The sequence below is a fragment of the Chamaea fasciata genome, unplaced genomic scaffold (assembly GCF_029207755.1).
Source record: "Chamaea fasciata isolate MVZ Bird 193981 ecotype frontalis unplaced genomic scaffold, bChaFas1.0.hap1 SCAF_1, whole genome shotgun sequence".
NCBI lineage: Eukaryota > Metazoa > Chordata > Aves > Passeriformes > Sylviidae > Chamaea > Chamaea fasciata.
Genome location: NW_027094086.1, coordinates 40,946,693 through 40,963,454, shown reverse-complemented (window position 1 = coordinate 40,963,454; position 16,762 = coordinate 40,946,693). Strand labels below are relative to the sequence as shown.

The window sequence follows — 16,762 nt, the reverse complement described above, 5'->3', positions numbered from 1 at the left end:
AAAAATATTTTCAAAATAAAACAGTTTAATAACAGTTTTATTTATTCTCAGTTCAGGGATTTGGTTTTTTGGAAAGGTGAAGTCGTTTATTTGTTTCTTTCTAGAAATCTGATGACACTGCTCCTAAAAATTATCAGGGGGTCTATTAATTTTATAATCTTTCAGAAAATATCCAAGTACACCATGCGAATTTAAATACCACATGGCACTAGTTTTAAACCCAAATGATGTTTTCTGGAGTTGACGAAGAACTGTAAAACTGCAGTGTATTTCATTCTTAGGATCAGTGAACAGGCTAACAAAAAAACCAGGCACACCTGAAATTGCACTGGTCTCTGTGAATTAGAGAAGCTGAGAATTGCCACTGTTAATTACAGTTTAAAGAGCTTGGATTTAATCCAGGTGATTAAACACATGCTTAGACTGCCCTGGGCCTGAGCACTACTGTGGAGAAATGCCCTGCTTTTCACACCCGATGGGAGTTTGTATTCACCCTCAGGCACCCACAAGTGCAAAGCGCTTCTGGGGAGCTGTTGAACCCTCTTCCCTTGCCAAACAGACTGTTGGAAGAGAATTTGCGACTAATTTCGCTGTTCCCACCACAACACAGGTATGTACCAGACAAAATTAAGGCATAACCTGTTCTGTAGCCTGTGTGTCCACCCACCTTTAGCCCATGATGGCTAAATGCCTCCCAAAGTCCATCAGCAGGTGGCAAAGACGGGCTAACATTCAGAGAAATCTGGGTTGCTTTTCTAGTAAAAACTTTTCGTGCCTATTCACTTCTCACTCTACGCTGCCCCTGGCTAAGACAGGATGTGTTCTGTGTTTTGTTCTGGTTTTTAAAGACTCAGAAAATAGATGTATCTTTTGCCTCCAGTTGTGTTCCTCAATCTAATATGCTATTAAGGAGAGAAGCTTCAATTTTCTTTTCACTGCTAATGAAAAAAGTGAGTATTTGGCTTGCTTCTTCAATCAGATCTCTAGTAATTGAAAGAAAAAGGATTAAAAAGTACAAAAGAGTGCTCTTAGAAAAAGATGAATGTCCTGACATGTTCCCAGCCTCATTGTTTTGTAAACAAGACAGTCTGATTTCAGTCCTATAGGCAGAATTCATAATAAAACTGAGATGGTTTTGCTCAGTATCAATATAATCACTTCAAGACTCGTCATCAAATGGGGGAATAACTTCATGAAGGAGCTGTGCTTTGCACATTTTGTGCTAATATTTGATCCCTGAAAACCTGAAAACTGCCTGTAATGAGAACTGCTTTGATATATGCAATCATCAGGCTGTAAAAAGAAGGCCAAACAATGGACAGAGAACAATTAACTTCGATGACTATAGTCCAAACAAGGGTTGAATAAAATCTGATACAAACAAGACTTTCCTCAGCTGCAGGTAGAGAGATGTAAAAAGAAGTTCTTCCAAATCAAAGCAAAAATTCAAAGGAGATTCAGTAGAGGAAAAATGGTTTAGGCTCAAAGAATTACACAAGAACTTCTGCAAAGTAGAAAATATTAAAGATGTGCTTGTTCTGCCCACTGAACCATCAGCTCTACTTAGAAAAGGAAATCTGAAACAAAGAGACCTCTTTGTTTATTAAATTCTCTCAATAATTGTATATAAGTGATAACAATAACAAATTCACTGACAATACAAGAAAGATTTTTTTACTTCTCATATTTTTAATCTCTTGACAAGAAAAAAATCACTAAAGAAAAGTGATACATGTTATTGCAGCTTTAATGTAGAAGATATTCTATGCTCAATGTTGATTTTAATGACACACCTTCTTGTGCTGTTTTAAAATATAAAGTAAATTTTCCACTATAACACCAGGCTTAGATTCAGTCTGTAATTGAATCTAGAAACTACAGCTACTGCAGATGGTCTGTTATCTCAACTTCCTTAAAGTGAGATTACAGGCACTGTAACCATGTAGGTAAACATAGGGTTTTATGCAGTGGAAAAGAAAGGAAGAAATGGTAGATTATTTAAATTGTGTTTTTAAAAGGGTGGTTCTTCTCTCATACCATTTATGGGTCTTGTTAACAGCTGAAGTGTGCCAAATTAAGAATGTAGACCACCAAGTGAAACACTTTGGTTAAAAGGATTTATATGAAATGATAATGTTTTCAAAATCCAAGGAGAAAAAAGGGACATAATACCTCAATAAGAGATTTCGATTCTGAAAAGTACCCAAACTCTTTCATCATGTGCAAAAATGGAACTCACATTCCTCTAAAATGTCTGCTACTGTTTGGGTAAAATTTAAAATAACTGATATACAATGAGTGATCTCAGCTGGCTCCCACCAGTGCCACTCAGAGCACAAGGTGCCCTTTTACTACTTCATAGTCTTCCTCTCCTTTAGAGAAAAATTATTGCTTACAAAACTAATACTGCTTTGTAGTAGGACAGCAAGAATGTGTAAAATAAAGCAAGCAATAATTTGTACATTTTTCATGGACTTGCTGAACATATGGTAATGGGGAAATTATTTTGTTGATTTCTACATTCATAAAATCTTTTTTAAATTGGCAGAAAGGAAATTTTCTATTCTTCCAGAGCCAGACATGATCTGTTTTCTATTGCTGCTTTGAAAAATAATTGCATATGGTAAATTCCTATGTTTGCAGATCCTTATTTTGGCATTTATTCAGACACACGAAAAAATTTACAGTTCAAAATCAAGCTATCTTATATAGTGCCAGTAGCAACATGTTAAGAAAACAACTGCAATCACATGAGATTCATGAGATTACAGAGTGATACACTAATTTTCTGGAGTAAAATAGAAAAGAAATAAAAAAGGCAAAGTGACAAAATCACCATCAACTAAAAGGTCATTCCAGTTTTTCTTCACTCCCTTCTCCTCAGGCAACAAAATTCAATTATAGTAATGTACTTCATTTGTGTATTTTATCATTTCTGCTAATGTATTTGGCCGTTCATTTAGAAATTCATTTGGATCAACTTTCAGCTTTTCATAAAAGTATTGAGGAAACAGGGTGTTGGACAAGATCCAAGCAAAGTCCAGACAGAATCATATTATCATTAAGCTTGGATAAGACATCTGAGATCACCAAGTCCAACCATCAACCCAGCACTGACATGTTCATCACTGAACTGCCCAAGAACCACATCTACAGGTTTTCTGAGCACTTCCAGGGATGGTGATTTTCCACTTCCCTGGGCACCTTGTTTCAATGCTGTCCACCCTTGCCATGAAGAAACTTTTCCTAATATCCAGCCTAAACCTTCCCTGGTAAAATTTAAAGTAATAGCCTGAGATTAGCTCATTTGGTTAGATCATGGTGCTAATAATGCCAAGGTCGTGAGTTTAATCCCTGTATGGGCCTTTCAGTTAAGAGTTGGACTCCATAACCCTCGTGGGTCCCATCCAACACAGAATGTTCTGTAATTCTGTGATTTCCTTTGTGCCTATCAATTTTTACGTAGGAGAAGAGACCAAGCCCCATTTTGCTACAACCTCCTTTCAGGTAGTTCTAGAGAACAAGAAAGTCTCTCCTGAGCTTCCTTTTCTGCAAGCTAAAACCTTTCAGCTCCCTCAGCTGCTCCTCATCAGATTTGTGGTACAGAAAATTCCCCAGTTCCATTGCCTTTCTCAGGGCATGCTCCAGCACCTCAATATCTTTTTCGGAGTGAGAGGCCTAAAGCTGAACACAAGATTCAAGGTGTGGTCTCTCAAGTGCAGAGTACATTTTGTGTTCTTAAACCAGCTCTTTAATTCTGGTGTCAACCAAATTGCTGGCAGGAATGCTTAGACCCTTATCATATCAAGAGATCAAAAGATCCTTACCTATAAATCTTCTCCTATTGAAAGAAATACTTGGAAGAAATGAAAGCTGGACTAAAAATACTGTCTGACAATAAGAATTTTTGATTTTAGAAATCATGCAAATCACTTACATAATACTTGACATTATGAACAAAGGAGATCTCTGCTCCAGAGCGCTGAAAGTTTAAAGCTCATTTGAAATAGTGAAAAAAATTGTCACTTTATTGGTAGACAATGGAACACGATCCTATCATCAAAGCTAGATTCTAGAACATAAAAATTTCTGTGATACACTGAAAACAGTAATTTTTACAAAATAGCCTTCATTTTACTAGTTACAATTATTGTCCTCTCACATGTTATTCCTTACAATGAAAATAAAATTATATGAACTACAGAGCAACACACTACAGGAGACAAGCAGATTCAATTAAAATGATACAGCACTTGACAGTAGGTACAAAAAAACTCTAAAAACTGCAAAATATATAATCTCTTTATAAACTTCAAAAAAAAAAAAAAAAAAGAAGAGAATGAACTTCTGACAGGAAGAAATATAGAGACCTGAAATGAACTCGTAATAAAAAGTTCTGAGCAAAAAGCGAATGCAGAGGTGTGTGAATGTTAAGATGTCAAAAGGCATGCAATGCTCCAGAGGATGACAGCAGAACTATCAACGACATAATAGGAAATCTTATGCCAAAAAGCATAAAAATTACATTAAATATTGTTACAAAAGTTGCAGATGGCGTGATTCAAAGCAGTGAAGGGGCACATCACAGGCAGGAGGGCTTGGTCTTTCTGTTAATCTGACTCACATCTTCTTCTATGTGAGAGCCTTGCAGTGCAGAGAAGAAATGCTGTGTTCTCGAAATCATTTGCTCTTTAGGACCATAAGAACCTTCCTTTCCATCAGCATTTATGAAGGCACACATAGCAGAGGTGAAAGACTGAAGATCATGGGACCCAGTCAGACTGTGTCATTTTGTATTTCTTACACCTGCTTTTCTATTACCATGTCCAATTATTATCAGAGATGCTTGCAGAAGGTAACACAGGTGTTTATAGATGCTTACACAGGCAGTATAGTTTCTGAGTGTGTTAAATTCACAGAAGAATTCATTGCATCTAAAACTCATTATAATTACTTGTATCATTATTATTACTTGTAACTCTTCAGCATTTGTTCTTATAGAATTCTTGTTACATGTCCTTACATATGCTGTAAGATTTATACAGGCAAGCAGTATCTTCAAAAAGTCCTATGAAATGGAAAAAAGCCCCTTAACTTTTATGTCTCTTTTTCCGAGATTTGTTTAATGTTATTTTTTAATTCATAGGCTGGTTTTTCATGCAGGAAGAAAATCCCTGATAACAACCAAAATTAAAGCTGAACCCCGAAATGCACCAGTTCTCTAAAGAGATGAAATTGCTGACAAAGGGAGAACTAAGCCAAATTGAGGTAGGTTATTATGCAGTACTTTGGGAAGATTTAGCAGAAACACTGTAAAGCAAAGATTAAACAATTTACTCTCTTAGCATGTATGACATTCTGCTAGCCATCACCAGTTTCAATACCTCAAATCTGTAAAACAGACATGAGGTATATCAACATGTTACTTTTCAATCTACCTCTTGTTTCTGGATGTCTTAATTGCACCTGATCTGGCAGGTGGCCAGTTTTTTGCATAGACTGGGATGAAAAGCTTTTTTTTTTTACACCTCTTTTAAAATCTTTCTGAATCCTTTAAAAAAAAACCAAACAAGCCACAACCCACCAAAAAAAAAAAAAAAAAAAAAAAGAAAGAAAGAGAGAAACCCAACATATAAACAAAGTAAAACAAAATTCAAGCACTTCTATACTTCTATCATTAGTATTTTCTTTCCTGTTTAGCTCATAATGAGTGAGGAATAGGGATAGCTGAAGATTCACTTCTCTGTTTTGGAATTAGCCCAGACCATCTGGCACCACCCCAAGACTCTTTGTCCTCAGAGCACTTAAACTGCAGCAACCGAGCAGAGAAGAGTGGAAAAAAAAGTACAGAAGATTTATGAAAGCAGTAAATGCAATGAGACTTAGAACAGAGTGAATTATTAGTTGCAAATTAATCTTATCTGAAGGTCAGACCAATTCAACTGTTTGTAGATCACGTGAAAATTGATTCTAGTTACTGGCAATTTGTTATTCTAAATTTTAATTGAATGAGACAAATCATCTATATTCTCCTAATACAATTTTGCCTTTTTCACTTTTCATTTCATGTGAGGTCTGCCCTGGACAGAGCATGACTTCTGACTTAAAGGAAGATTGATTTTGGTACAAGCAGTCTCTTTTTTTCAATAGGTAGCTACTTCTGCTATCATAAGGAACTGTGTGAAGTGGTTGAATCAAAACGTTATCAGATATTAAAAGGAATATTTGCAATAGTATCTTTTCAATGCAGTAATAACCAGTTTTACTAATGGAAAAAGTTGAAAATATGAGGACTGAAGTATTAGAAAGCATTATTACATGTATATATGTGCATATTTATATTTCTGTATTTCTATATATTTATTTTTCACAAATATGTTCTCTCAGGCTGATTTAAAAAGTAAAAAAAAAAAAAAGAGTGAGACACCTGTATATTCCTGAATTCTCTTCTTCCTCCTGACAAAAAGGAGGTAGAAGAGTTAAAATTTTGATTATTTTCCCCTTAATTGCTTGGTAGTGAAAAACAGACAGAAAAAAAATCTTATGTTTTGATTGAGGGTAGAGGGAGGGTATCACTCTAATTTTTTGTAAAGTCTAAATTTGAATTTGTCTGCTGCAGAGAGCTTACCCTCATTTGATGCAGAAGTCAGAGATGTGGTGGATAATGGTGGAGAAGTATGTCTAATTATGAAAGGAGACAGTATGGGAGCTAAAGGAATTTTTCTTGTCACATTTATAGGCCTTTTTTCTTTTTCTTTTCTTTGTTTTAATGTGTGATTGAGATCAAGAAAAGCATTACTTGATGGACTCTACTAAATCTGCATGGGTGGACATGACTCCATTTCATGTTCTTTTCTGGGCAGCAACTGATTAGATTAGAGCCTTTACCAAATATGAGGACTACACAGATTTGCATGTATCGCATTGACAGTGAAAAACCAGCACTATTCTGGGGTTAAAAATACATATAATTGTCTCACATAAGCATAAGCATAGGAGAAAATTTCCACATGCTTCCCCACAAAAGTGCAAGAACAATAAATCAAATTACTTAGCAGACACCACCTGAAGTGTGACCTTGTATTTGCAGGGACTGCTTCAGGATATGAAGCTGATTTCATTTGATAACCAGTCTTTGCAGCATAGAAGTGGAAAAACAAGGCTTACTGGCAATAAGATCAGAAGAGTAGACAGAAAATAGATCCTGAACTCCCTACTGTGAACACTTTTAATTTGCTAGTTTAAGAGATGAGATCTTCCTGACAAGACAGTGTACTTTTACACGTGTGCAGGAGCCTGGGAGTAGAAATCCTCCTGCAGCAAATAGATAGCAGTTATTTTCCTTTGATAGAATTTTTTATCTTTTTAATACACTGAGAAAGTAACCCCCACAGTCAAATAAACAAAAAGCCATTTACCATTTAGACTTATCAGTGTCTACCTGTAGCATCGTGTGCTCTGGTTTATTTCCTATCCCACAGAGTACTACTGCCTGCCAGCACAGATTTTCTGCCTTCAGACTTTGGAAACACCACATCTGACTCCTTATACAAGGATTTTCATCTTTTTGGACACTGCCAACTAGAAGAAGGAACGGGTTCCTATACTGGATCAAATTTTTAATCAAAGGAAGAAAATTGGTTTATTTTCTTGAAATCATCTGTCTAACTTGAAAGTAATGTTAGATGCAGCTTTATGTGGGGTACTCTTTTCCTAAAATCACACCCTAAAGGTGTGAAACAGAGGAAGTTTAATAGTCATATTTTTCGAGGTTTAGTTAAATACAATTTTCTGAGAAGTGAACTTAAGTATAGATTTTTTAATTCAGTGAATCAAATACATCTCTCAAAAATCTAAAAATATTTTCAACTTATATTTTCTGTAAATAAGTCTGACTATTCTTCCAAGCTTATATGAAAAATATTTGCAATCAGAATAACTGAATAACTTCTTTGAAATGCTTAAACATTAAAATTTTATGCCTTTATGCACATGAACTCTGTAGGCATTTTATGAGCAAAATGCATTAAATGTTCACTCACATGACTAAAGAGCTTCTTCCTTGAGCCACTACAATATATATCTCATTATTTTATAATTTCTTTACGGAGTAGTATAGATTTAAATATGAAATTTACCAGTCTGCTGCTCTTTATATTCTACTTCCATCTCAAGAATTTAAATTCGTTGCATGTAACTTCCTCCCTCTTATTTGTGACCTCATAAAGGCATCACATAAATGAAAGCTAATATTTTTTTCCAGTTGCATCACTAGGTAAAATAAATTACCCACCTGAGTAAGTTCTGTTATATTCTTATACTAACATGACCACAACATCCTACTTTATTTTATCAAGTACAGCCAACTTGTAAAAAGAAATGTTGTTTATTTCTATTATATAATAACACCTTGAGGTGTAGAGCCAGTTGTGATGAAGGAAGCAGAGAGACTCTTATATTTGTGGCTCTAAAAGTGCCCAAATATTGACCTTCATTGAAATGCATTCCGTTCTAACAGAATTAATATTGCTCAAAGCTAAGATAATCTGTCCTTCCCTGATATTTTGACAATAATATTTCTTTTTTTTTTTAATTTATATTTCTTAATGAAAACTAATTCCATCCAAAGCAGCAGGCTTATGCAGAGTTGCCCTATGCTGGTTGAAATTTAAAAAACAAAAAACCCCAAACCTTTTGGCAATCAGTGATAATGGGGTTTAGAGGACACTTAAAGCTTCTCAGTGGTAAGCACCACCACATCATTTGTCCACAATACCCAGAGTGTTAGTAGGAGTTTGATGTTACCTCTGTGGGTTCTGCCTGCCCTGTTCCCTCCAGTGTTATGAAGAATCACATCTGTGACAAGAATTTTTCACTGAGGTTCTTACAAAGTAAAAGTAAATGAGTTACTATAGAAAACAGACTCTACAAGCACCCTTCAGTGATGTGTGTATATTATATATATATATATATATATATATATATATATATATATATATATATATATATATATATATATGTATGTATGTATACATGTATACTATACTTTTTGTCCAGCACAAGACCAAGTCTCCATAGAACAGTAAAAGATTTCTGCAGGGTTAAACCAAGAACTTCATGGAGGAGAGGGAGTCAGTGGCAGGAAAATGAGTGCCAATCTTAACCAAAAATAAAGAATGGGAAAGTCCAGGCAAGGACAAGAGGAATGGTCAAAAGGACCACGCTTCTGAGTGGCAGCAAACTGTTTACATCAGCTTAGCTCTACAGGGTAAAAAGCATTCCTGTCAAACAATAGATGGATAGTGATTGATGCTTGTTGAAGTACAATAGTTATGGTCAATGCTGGCCAGAAAAAGGTATATTTTGAGTCATGGATGAGGTTCAATTTTCTTTCATTCCAGTATAAACATGCAAGTTCATGGATGACAAAGAAAAGTTAACATATAGAAGAAATTTGGGATAAATGCTTAGGGTAAAAATGTAATTCAGACATCCAACTGATATTTTGAAGTTCTAGGTTTGAGCAGCACTTGCGTCAATTTTCAGATCCCCATTTTTAAAACTAAGTCACTACTTTATACTTAATTATTTTTTTAGGAATATAAAAACCCCTGTATTTTCCTCCTGAAAGGAAAAAAAAAAAAAAAAAAAAAAAAAAAAAAAAAAAAAAAAAAAAGAGATATACCACCCCCGCCATGTTTTCCTTCTTAAAAACAAAACAAAAAAAGAAATTAAAGAAAAAAAAAGAAGTAAAATAAATTGACTAATATTTTAATGTCTTAAGTTAAAGCCTGAAGGAATAACCATGGGACTGACATATTCAAACTGAGAACAAAGGGTAAACATTGTTCAGGTATTAATCAAAAAGTGCTAGAAATAGTCTAGATGACAAAGTAAATACCCACTGGCAAACATGATTTGAAAAGCCTTCACTTTGCATTTCAAGTTTCCATGCAAGCTTAACTGAAGTAAAAAATGTACTGATTCTACTTAAGCAGTAGAATGTAGAACCAAGACTCTGACAGTTCAGATAACTTTAGGATGGGGTCCTGGAGTTGACAACAGCAACACAATAGCATAACAAAAATGCATAAAGTGCTTTGAGCTTTCCTATTTTTATTATCTCTTGGTCAATAAGAGTTCTCAATCACAGAAAGAGGTTTGGTGATCTTGCACACAGAACCACAAGAAAAAAGGGAAATAAGGACTGTTTCACCAAAAATTCTTCCACAAGATGATAGCTTAAGTTCTTCTCCTAAAAAACAAAATATATCCTGAGGATTTCTGCCACACCTGAGCCAGGGGGGTTTGAGGGTCACCTTCTTATTTGCTCCCCTTAGCACCAGTGGGAAAGCTTTTCAGCTGGTGGCTGTTTTGGCAGAGTAATGGAAAACATGCAGAGGCATTTGTACCTGCTGGGTCTTGGGTTAGCTGGAAAACCCAGACAGTCTAAAAAGTAAAAAAAAAAAACGTGCAGTAAGATGTTTCCAAGATGAGCACCGATGACCTCCCCTTTCAGGCATATTTGGGGCTTTTAGTTTTTGGTGCCAAGGTCTTAAGCTCCTTTTGCCAAATCCTTTGAGGGGAACGGCTTTTCTGCCTTGTGGATCTGAGTGAAACAAAACAATCTGTTTTTCTTCACTGAGCCTACCTAATAAGGAAACCTGGCAGCAAGCTGAAAGTAGATAATTTGAAAAATGTAATATCTAAGGGCTTTTCTTTATGAGCTTTTAAAAAAATTCCATGTCATTGAAGCCTTGCAAAAACTGTAATTTGTATGCAGTAGGATGTTAATGGAAAATTTCTACCAAGTAGTTGATTTACAGAGTGTCAAGCACCAAAAGCTTTATCTGAAATCAATAAAGACTTCTGGTACATCACATTTCAGGTAATTAAACCTTGCATGACTTCTTTGAGAATATTATGTGGTTATATTCAGTTTTGTAGTTGTTTTCAGACTATTCCAACATCCACAGAATCTGTTTTTGTGGTATTTGTTTCTTTCCACCAGCCACTCTGAGAAATTAGTTTTCAGCCTACAGTTCCTTAATAAACAATTAATATTTCCATGCCATTTAGTGTGGAGGAATTTACAAAGTAAGAGCCTACTTTTGCTGTTACTCGGTTTAATGAAGGTCTTTTGTCCTGAAGAACAATTGTTGTCAAAAATCTAATGAAAAGAGTTTAAAAGGACAGCTGTGCTTTCTATGGGGCAAAAACAATCTTTGAACTTACATTTGAAATTCTTTCCAAAACAGGGACTTTTTACAAATAACTGGTAGGGGAACAGTAGGCTGATTTCAGTTTTGTTTACACATATATTTTAATGTCTGTTTCACTGAATGACTGTTAAAATGAAAGTTCTTTCAACTTTGCAAGTTAAAAAGAGCAGAATAAACTATTACTATGTTACAGGTGATCCAGTGCCCTGCAGGTTGCTGGTCCACATATATCATTCATTGCATTCCCTTTTTTGAGCTCAGCCATAGCTTCACAGCATGTTGGGTGCTTATAAGCTGCAACAGTTGTGCCTATACAGTACATCACTTTGTATATCACTACATGTGATAGAAAATATCAGACCCTCATTTCTGTTTCTTCTGAAGTGGAGACAACTGAGACAGAGTACCTTTGAATATGACAGTGAAACGCTTGCATTTTTTCTTAGCTTACATCTGCCATGTTTTCTCTAGTCTTTGACCAGACAGCTTAAACATGGCTTTTCACAGACCGCATTCACTCAGAGACAAATGAGGCACAACCAGTTTTTGTCCCTAAAGTGTCCAGGATGGCAGTGACAGAAAGGCATAAGGATCTGTTGCAGACAAGCAGCTACTGAACCTTCCAGCTACTGCCAGTTGCATGAGTGCCTCAAGAGAAGGCATTTTTTTTTCTCTAAAGAAACAGGGTAGATATTCAGTGCTAAAAGAAATTACAGACTTGGCAACTCAGAGGTTGTAAGACAGGACCTTGTATCTTCCTGCTGTTTTATCATTTGTAGTCTTCTTGAGTTTGGCTTTATCACTTAGCCCTCTTTGAATTTCAGTATCCAATACCGTGATAAAGAGTATGTCATGCTGAATGTCTAAAATGTGTCTTTGTGAAATATGTAGGAAGGAACTATCCTATGCATAAAATCAATTTATAACACATTAGCACCTGGACAGATTTCTACAAAAGTAACTTGAACACAATGCTTTTAACTATTTACTCATCGTATATTTACTCATATTTGTCTCTCTCATATCAATGTGCATTATTAGCTACCATAATTTTTCATATAAGAAAGACAGAGGCTGTGGTACATAAGGATGATAGACTATATGAACTACAAAAGGTCAAGTCTAAAGTGTTACTTGATATTATCTAGAATTCATTGTTATTTTCTTGAAGGAAAAGAAACCAAAACAAATCACTTTTACCCAGTCTGCTGATTTTATTTTCTACCACTTTCTTATTCTCCGCCTTCAGAAATAATAAACTGGTTGTATCTGCTGACATTTTTCTGGAAGATTGATCTTCTCAGTCACACAGATTTTGCAAACGTAATACTAGCTTGCATTTATATAGCTCATTTCATCTCAAAGAATCCCAAAACCTTTTACAAATTTAATGCAGTGGAGGATATACTCACCCCACATTGAAAACAGGCATCTCCAGGACAAAGTATACTATGTGACTAGCTAACAGTAGTTTGAGAAAAGTAAGAGAGAGTTATTGTATCACCTTAAAAACTCAAGACAAAATTTAATGTGCCTGGATGGTATCAGTAAAACTATGCATTGATCTCTGTTTTCTAATTAATGAAAGCAGAGGATGCACCATAACCTTGAAAAAACTCTACCAGACCTTGGCATTAAGCCTGTAAGAATAACCTTACTGGGCAGGCCAGGAGTTCTTGCAATGCTCCATTTTGTTTCTGAGACCAATAAGTGTCTAGAAAACAGTTTAAGAACAAAGAATCACATAATATTGATTTTTCCCAGGTCTTGCCCAGCCTCAAGGAAGATCAGAGATTTCCCAAGATAAAAGGATGTTTTATTTAAAAACCCTCCAGAGAGTTTTCCTTCATAGGCTTGCCTAGTTCTGCTTCATATGTAATAATAATAATAATAATAATAATAATAATTATTATTATTATTATTATTATTATTATTATTATCATTATCATTATTATCATTATTGTTATTATTATCATCATCATCATCTCTGACTCACTGAAGAAAGATATTCCAAGTTTAATTTCCATGCAGTGAAAAGTCTCAAAGTCCACTTAGAATGAACCCCAAACCAAGTGATAGGTATTACCTCTTTTATGTCCCTTCACTCTTTTATGAAAAGAAAGTAAACTCATTACTCAATGACTTTCTCCACAGTACTTTTGGAGGTCTCTGTGCTATGGCAAAGATTTGGTGCTCAGTTTGCCAACTGCAGGTTGGGATGCAGATTGAGCTAAGAGTGGGGCCAAGAACTGCCAACCCTTTGATTAACAAAGGACACAAAGACAGGTGGTGACAGACAGGTGGATGGACACTGAGACACAACGGGAGTGGAGGACTCAGGAGGAAGAGCAAAACTTGTGAAACTTGCTCACTCTTGGACTGTAAGGGGATAAAAGCCATGGGGTCTTCCTCAAAGACATCAGCTCGAATTTTGTGTTACTGCACCAAGAATAAATGTCTTTATGGAATAAGGCATTAGTAATTTTGACATAGGACACCCAAGTGCGGTGGTCCGGTGTGTCTCTCAGGACCCGTGTCCCACGTCCTGGCACCAGCCACAGGATAGGTACGGTTCGGTATCCTGAGATACTTCCCTGATCCTGTGGGTTTTTGCCCTGCAGAAGGGTGAGCAGTGATGAGGAAGAAGAGGAAGGACTCTGATGCGGAACAGCAGCTGGGGTTTATTGATGCCTACAAGGGACCTCTTCACCACCAGAGAGTCTGCCTACCAGAGCGGGGATCCTCTCTGTACAGCACCTTATAAACAGGGGGGGAGCAGGGGGTAGGGCACAGCTTGGGACCAATCCATGGGGTGAAGGGAGTGACCCAGTACATAAGTGACAAATATTATAACAAATCAATAAAGCAAGGGAGGGAAAAACTGGGACCCTGCCCAATCACTGGATACCCTCACCGGAACTTTCTAGACCCAAGGGGAGGCTTCGAGGTGATGGACTGGACCCAGGTATCACATAAATGATGATTGATTAATAACAATAACCAGGGTAAACCATAAAGGGTTAAACATGGGTGGTGCAGGGTACAAACCATTATAACTTATATAAAACAGCATAAAACAAGGAACAAATACGTACATAAAACTGATAAAACCAAAAACACACCACTACACCCAAGGTCAAAACTGTTAAGAAACCTGGTCTGGGTGCATGTGAGTGGAGTGTGTGCAAAGGCAAGCCAGGCACCTGTTGGCTTACTGGAGCTGCTGTGAAGGAGGTCCCAGCAGTGGAAGCCTCTTGCATTGGGAGTGTGACTGCCAGAGACTCCTGAATGGTCAGACTGGGAAGTTTCCTTAACATCTATTATAATTCTCCTCATCTGTCTCTTTTCTACAAGAGAAAACCTCATATTCTCTTTATTCATTTCTATGCTATCACTCCATACTCTTAGCTATGGCTGCTGCTGCATGTTCTTGTCATCTTCTCCAGTTTTACCACATCTTTTAAGATGGAAGGAAACTGGATTGCAGTCACTAGTCAGCTTAGAAGGACACCAGGGCTTTACTCCAGTGACATACTAGTATTTCCCATTTTTTATCTCTATTTCTTATTTAGTATGTTTTGAATAAACTTGAGCTGTGAGAAACCTCCCAGTTATGGGACAACAATGTTTGGAAGAGCAGGAGTCATCCAACACAGCACTGCAAAACTGTCTCAGAACAGGCATCTCAAGACCTGCAGATCCTGGCTCACCCCACACAGGACACAGCACAGCTGCAGAGACTGCAAGGCATGGCACTGCTGGGTGGAAAACAGGGAAGAGGAGGTCTGTACCAAGGAAGATTGCTGGACAGCATGGTTGGGCAATCTCTGAAACTGTTGCAGCCTGTTTATGGATCAAGTCCAGAAAATCAAGAATAAGAATTGACTCTGAGTTATCAGCCATGCAGCTGAGATTTCCCCCTCTATATATGTGTAAGGTCTTTAATATTTTTTTCCAATGAACATACTTCTCACAGAGGCTTAGTAATTTTTAGTAACAACATTTATCATTTGTCATTTTTCAGGATGAAGAGATCACAGAATACCTCAGGCATGTTTTCACCAAAGCAGTGCAAACAGACATTCATCTGGTGATGTGTTATTTCTCTGTGTATTTAAAATCAGTCACTCTATTTCCTACCTACCTACCTACCCTACCTATTTCCTTCCTACCCTGAAACCCATGCTTTCAGTTTTCCTCTGCCTTATTTAATTTTATACTTACAACCATATTTGACCCACTTCTAAACCCCCAGATATTTGCATTTCTAATTTTCATGTAATTCCATCTTACCAAAACCCTATCATTCAGATGTCATTTTCCAATGATGTTGTCCTGCTCTTTTTTGTCTCCAAACTGCATTATTTTTCCACTTTTCAGTTAGACTTATGCAAAACTCCAGTTGTAATGTTCCTGCCTCTACTATAAAAATTTTTGGGCTTCCTCCTGTATCCTGGGCAAATGGAAAAAACATGGACTTAACACCAGCTCCAGATTACTTTCCACTCTCACCTCCACCACTGCATGCTACTACACAGTTTCATTACGTCTGTTTTATGCTTCTCTATCAATATCCATTCCATGTTAAAGTAACATCTATTTTGGAATTTTTTTTAATAGGATTCATGTGTACTTTGGATACAAGAAGTGATGTTTTCTCGACTGACATCTCTTCTCATTCTTCAGAAAAAAAATCATGTGTAAACTCAAGTAACTCTTCCGTGGTCAAATAACGTCACACTCATGATACAGTATTCAGAGGGACAGTTATCTTGTTGTAAGGATAGAAGCAGTCCTGCCAGAAGCAAATGCTTGGAGTGGAGCACTTGCTCCAAATGCCAAGTATTTTCAAAGATGTACAAGTTACAAGATATAGAAGAGGCTGTTTATTTAAATGTTCACTTGAAAATGTTTACTAGAAATCTTTGTATACAATTCCTTGCACAGTGTCATAGAAAGTCTTTTACCTACAGGATTATTCCAAACCTTAACACAACCTTGCTCATCCCCTCACATTGGAAACAAACCTGAAGAACTGTGAGAAACCCATGTATTACTGAGTGTTTTTCTATTCAGAGCTCATTCAGGCGGCCAAGGGATCAGCAATATTCATCTAGGGTTTCTGTGATTAACCTGTGCAGGGTCAGGAGCTGGGCTTCCATGATCCCTGTGGGTGTCTTTCAGCTTAGGATATTCTATGATTCTGTGATTCTATCACCCAAGACAGGTCTCCCAGTCCTGCTTTTTGCTGGCCTCAAGCTCATTCACCTCCAGCTGACCTTGCATATAGACCACTGTCATAAGGGGCACGTGCTGAGAATGCTAAGGGAATGAGGATGCAAAGGGAATGAGGACGTTAAGGGACATATTATCACAGCTAACACACCCTGAGGACATGCACTGTGGTGCAATCCCTCACTGACCATTAAATGAGGCTGTTTCATTCTTAGTCATCATTTATTCAGGACAGTACCAGGACAGAAACAGTAATTTATTCAGCTTTTTTAGGACAAAATAATCAACCCAAGAAAAATGTGACT

The 16,762-nt window shown here is 36.7% G+C and overlaps 1 long non-coding RNA gene across 1 annotated transcript; it reads left to right on the top strand.

The window, feature by feature from the left end:
* Positions 1-399: 399 nt before the first annotated feature.
* On the top strand, positions 400-8,426 carry LOC136302003 (uncharacterized). The gene is made up of 3 exons (XR_010723984.1): positions 400-610; positions 5,147-5,268; positions 7,482-8,426. It is a non-coding gene; the product is annotated as an uncharacterized lncRNA (long non-coding RNA).
* The last annotated feature ends 8,336 nt before the right edge of the window (positions 8,427-16,762 follow it).